General features: G+C 42.2%; 1 non-coding gene across 1 annotated transcript; it reads left to right on the forward strand.

Annotated features, from left to right (window-relative positions):
• The first annotated feature begins 2,928 nt into the window (after positions 1-2,928).
• Positions 2,929-3,039, forward strand: LOC125642022 (U6 spliceosomal RNA). Its single transcript, XR_007358231.1, has one exon. It is a non-coding gene; the product is annotated as a U6 spliceosomal RNA (small nuclear RNA).
• The last annotated feature ends 2,726 nt before the right edge of the window (positions 3,040-5,765 follow it).

Below are 5,765 nucleotides of genomic sequence, written 5' to 3' on the forward strand. Positions count from 1 at the left end.
TCAGGTGATAAGGCCACCTGACCTAGCAGTGTCTCAGTTACATGCCCTGATGCTTCCCAGGAGGGAGAGAGATAAGTATCTTCATGGTTTTGTTGTTCCTTCATGATGGCTCATCAAATTTGATGACCTGTGGTCTGGTGGGTGTCCTCCCAATACACACCCAGTTGTAATTGTTACATAGTCCATATTTCTAACTTTAGATACAGAAATGCATGCAAATGGAATAATCACATTCAGTAAAGCATAACCTTTCCAATGATACCTTACAAGAGCCATCTTGCCTAAAGTATATCTGTTTTATCATATCAATATTATAAGCGTATTATTATCAAGAATATGGAGTGTAACGTCACAGTGATAATCTCAGATAAAAATCTAGCAGGAACACAGAGGATGTTGTTAGAATTTATATGGAATAAGTAAGGATCAAGAGAGAATGCAGACTCTTTGTACATAGCCATTAAACAGGGTGGACTAGCTTTTACAAAAGGTCTATGATACCATCAAGCCAGCCAGGTCAAAGCAGTAGTGGATTGAGGTTGCTCTAACCAACCAAACACTGGGTCTTTATTGAACAAGAAAATGGCAGCAGTGTAAACATCACTAGGCTACCATGGGATTAATAAAAAAAAAAAATCACGCCCTCCAGAACTGTATACAACATCCTTTAGTGCAGACTGCTCCTCAGGCCTTGAGACCCAACGAGAGATGATAAAAGTTCTTTTCCCTCACCATTGCCAACAATCCAGATACTAACCCAAACCACAGACCAGAGAGCTTTAAAGATTGGAAGAGCCATGGAACACATATGGTTGGCCAGCTGTTCAGCAAAGAAACTTTTCTAATTTATTTAGAGATCAAAACTACCTTTAACTGGCTCCCTCTCCCCGGTACCAGTACTTTCAAGTGACGCATTGTGTTTCTTGACTTTCTGGCTGTGCAGTTTTATACAGAAAACTAACTTTAATAGGTTCCAAGACGAAAAGGGACCATTGTGATCACCTAGTCTGACCGTCTGTACAGCACAAGCCAAGTATCAGGGGGTAGCCGTGTTAGTCTGCATCCACAAAAACAACGAGGAGTCCGATGGCACTTTAAAGACTAACAGATTTATTTGGGCATAAGCTTTCGTGGGTATACATCTGAAGAAGTGGGCTTTTTACCCACAAAAGCTTATGCCCAAATAAATCTGTTAGTCTTTAAGGTGCCACCGGACTCCTTGTTGTTTTAGCACAGGACAGAGACCTGCCCCAACATAATTCTCTTTTAGAAAAACATCCAGTCTTGATTGAAAAATTGTCAGTGATGTAGAATCTACCACAACCGTTGGCAAATTGCTCCAATGATTAATTACTCTCACTGGTAAAAGATGTACACCTTGTTTCAAATCTGAATTTGTCTAGAAACAATGGCATCTGGTCAATAAGGAAACAAACTAACAAAACTATAACTAATTTATATCAAACTTTGCAGACACCTTTCCTAACTAAAAAAGGCCATATATGACACACTGGAAAAAGGACCTGGACAGACACATTACCCCAGAGGAATGGAGTTTGATCTGGAAAAGAGGACCAGTAACCTCAGTTTGCAGCACAGTAAAAGACAATGTCTTTAAGATACTGTTTCAATGGTACCTCTCTGTATAAAATGAGGATAAATTTTGGAGAAATTGTGGTGAAAGAAGAAAAGGAGTACTTGTGGCACCTTAGAGACTAACCAATTTATTTGAGCATGAGCTTTCGTGAGCTACAGCTCACTTCATCAGATCTCGCGAAAGCTTATGCTCAAATAAATTGGTTAGTCTCTAAGGTGCCACAAGTACTCCTTTTCTTTTTGCGAATACAGACTAGCACGGCTGCTACTCTGAAACCTGTGGTGAAAGAGGAGATTTTATGCATATATGGTGGACATGTGCAGTCATTAAAGCATATCTGGATGCAATTCAGAACCAAATATCATAAAATGTTTGATATGTATTACCACGTGATCTTTTAGTAATTTTCCTGTGGCTTCCTAGCAGAAATAGTCCCACAAAGGGAAATGAAGAATTAAGCTCTCCTCTGCTAGGCTACTGATAACCTTCTTTGGAAAAAGAAAAATAGTTCAGCTCTCGCGGAATGGCTCAAAAAAGAGAGGAAGGTGGCTGTTTATGGAAAAATAAACTCACCAATTACTTACCCAGCAAAACAGACAGAAGACAAATAGATACTTAGCTGTTCAGTTACCACTTATTCAATACTCAGAAAACGTACGTTCTCCTGCAAAAAACACCCTAGTACACCTGTTCATTTATTTTTTAAATATGAACATTTGATAGCCGCACCTCATTTGTTAAATATGAGTAATCAGAGAATTTACTCGATTTTATAAAATCGCTACAAGCACCGTGTCATGAGTAGTGCAAAGGTGCTCACTCTGTCACACTGTCACACCCTGTAAAATAGAGACCAGTAATTACATTACTGAATAAGGCTCACTGTTGTAACGATTATGGTTTAGTCTCTAATATGCACATGGATAGGATTTGTAAACCCGTTAAAACTTCCAGAATAAAGACATAATGTGGTTCATTTTTTTGTTCTTTTTTTTAGAAATGGAAAATACGAGAGTTTGATATTGGTGGTATTATTATTATTTATTAGTGCTTTTCAGCCCTAGATCTTCGAGTGCTCCACACAGGAGACGAGACCAGGCAGTTTAACTCCTACTTTCACTGGGGTGAGAGCAGGACTGTTCTCTGCGGGACATCATCCAGGGATTGGACCATTTTAGGCTTAAACAATTCAAGGGATTCTCTTGGGAGAGTAATCCTCAGCCTGCTGTTTGTTTGTCTTGTGGAAGTGCCTAGAGCCAGGGCTGCATTGTGCTAGGTACCGTACAAACACCTGTCAGACAGAGTCCCTGCCAGAAGAGCTTATAGTCTTAGTACTATGCCTGACAAGCAGCACAGATACTAAAATTGGAACGATACAGAGAAGATTAGCATGGCCCCTGCACAAGGATGACACGCAAATTCGTGAAGCGTTCCATAATTTAAAAAACTCTCCCTGTCAGGTCACGTTTCCCTTGATATTCAGGCCTCACCTGCTGTTTTTAGCATCCCCTCATTACTCTTAGTTAAACCACCAGGGGGGAATCCTGGCCCCATTGGAGTCAATATGAGTTTTGACATTGACTTCAGTGGGGCTAGGTTTTCACCGTGGGGCTCGGAATTAGCCAGCAGGGATGGGAAGCTTTTGCCTTTGAGAAAACGTGACGTGTACTGAAGCTGGCCAATAGATATTTTTTAAAATACTTTTCAAAGACTCTTGGGTAACTGGTCAGCTGTAATCTATTTCTGCACTCAGTGGCTGACTGGTTTTCTCGGGACAGGGCCACTAACAGCTTGCACCAGGCTTGTTGTTCCGTGCTGTCAACCTGGTCCCCCTGGGATTTGGCAGCCTTTGGGAGGCTAGTGACCACAATGATTCTGGATACAGGATTTCTAATGACCAGAGTTTTTCCAATGCCCATTCATCTGTCTGCTCAATGCCAGGCAATTTCAGTTGCCAGCTATTCTGGTAAGGGAATATTGACTTTTCAAGTTGATTCTAAGTGTCTTTTTTGCTCTCTGTAAAATTTACATTAAGTCTTCAGTTGTGCTTTTTAAGAGTCCCAGCCCAATTTAAAATAGCAGTCATCAAAACTTCAACACCTCAAGCCTCAAAGATCCGTGCAATTACTGTTTGAAATACGTCAGGAGCAGGACTAATGCTAAAGGGCATTCACTTACATTTATAACATCCAAAGGACACATTAGAGATGGTGTAGGAGATAGTTATGAGCTTGTTTTTTTTTCTTTTGAGAGCTTAGCTGCCATGCTAGTTGTTGTCCTAGGATAATGTTAGTTTGATAGTGTTGTTTAAATGAGGTAAATTACTGGGAGGAAGGATGGTCCAGTGGCTAGGGCCCTGGCCCAGGATGTGGGAGACCCAGGTTCAATTGCTTGCTCCACCATGGACTTCCTGTGTGACCTTGGGCAAGTCCCATAGCCTCTCTGTGCCTCAGTTCCCAGTCTGAGTCCTACCCTGCTTCCCAGGGCTGTTGTGAGGATAAATACATTAAAGGTTGTGAAGGGTATTATTATTCATTAAAGCGTCTCTCTGCTGCACTTGGCTCTTCAATTACAGACGCAGAGTGAACTCGAACCCCCAGATTTTCCATATTCTGTTACGTTTTTGCTTTATCTATTCAGGGTAATGGATTTTTTCTTTGTGATGGGATACTGGAGCACTGATCTGTCTTAGCATGGTATTCTCTTTCCTAACAACCTGAGCCTTACCAGACATCTGGGAATTCTCCTAGGCAGGGCCTAGGACAGCAAATGTTGAGCCTGTTTTTGAGAACCAGTGCGGCTACATAGCTGCTGAAAAACCGGCACTAAGTTTGCTCATGTAGATGAACTTGGGCTGGCCCACTGCACGGGTGAATATCCTGTATGCAGTTCTGTGGCATTTACAGCAAACCTCTCTAATTAATTTCACCGTGGGGAGAGGCTCTTAGTTCTAACGAAGGTGATGCACTGGGATTTATTATTTGGGAAGTTATTACGTGATGCTATTTTTTAAAACAAGTACCAGCTGTTGTGCTGGTATTTTGTATGTCCAAACTATGACACAAGCATTGCTTTAGGCTTCTGACTAGTTTCCTTAGCTGCACTGTTCTGTGTTGCCCTTAAGGTAATATTGTTCCCATAATATAAGAACTAGGGGCCACCAAATGAAATTAACGGGCAACAGGTTTAAAACAAATAAAAGGAAGTTCTTCACTCAGCGCACAGTCAACCTGTGGAACTCCTTGCCTGAGGAGGTTGTGAAGGTTAGGACTATAACAGGGTTTAAAAGAGAACGGGATAAATCCATGGAGGTTAAGTCCATTAATGGCTATTAGCCAGGACGGGCAAGGAATGGTGTCCCTAGCCTCTGTTTGTCAGAGGGTGGAGATGGATGGCAGGCGAGAGATGACTTGATCATTACCTGTTAGGTTCACTCCCACTGGGGCACCTGGCATTGGCCACTGTCAGCAGACAGGATACTGGGCTGGATGGTCCTTTGGTTTGACCCAGTATGGCCGTTCTTATGTTCTTATGTTCAGTGCTTTCCATGCTGGAGCAGTGGCTTTGCAGTCACTCTCTGCCCCTGCAATGGGGGAGATCTGTCACACTGTTCTCCACACTGCCGGGCACCCTGGGACAACTGTGCAACGTACTATTGAAAATGGCTTTCTATTGCATTTTTGGCAAATTTTATGAAATTTGAAGCAAGTCCTTGGCCTGTGTTCTCAGCGAGTCCTTGCATGCAGGGATTATTACCTGTCAGTACACTTCTTTCCTCTTTGCTTTCCTTCATTTCTAGCTTCTTGTCTTTGAATGATATGCTAGTGTTCATTTAAAGCCCTAATTTGCATTTATGTCTGCAAGGCCTATTTGCCCCCGCCTCCGCTAGAGATGGAGTGGTGCATAGCCCTGCTGCTGGCCCTCCTTCGCACAGGGTGAACTTCACCCCAGATGGCTCTGGCTCAGGGTCGGGTTCAGTCAGTTTCCCACCGCACTCTGTGCTTCACTGCTTAATTATATTCTACACATGCGCCTATCTGTTCTTAATGAGTCACTCAGCTTCCCAAGATCCTGTGTTTGAACTTTAAGGTTTAAGTCAGTCACATGTGCATAAATTAATTTGCAGTGCCCTTAATTATGAATAAAAATGAGAGTCCCTCTTCCAAAT

This window comes from Caretta caretta, chromosome 8 (assembly GCF_965140235.1).
Source record: "Caretta caretta isolate rCarCar2 chromosome 8, rCarCar1.hap1, whole genome shotgun sequence".
NCBI classification, from domain to species: domain Eukaryota; kingdom Metazoa; phylum Chordata; order Testudines; family Cheloniidae; genus Caretta; species Caretta caretta.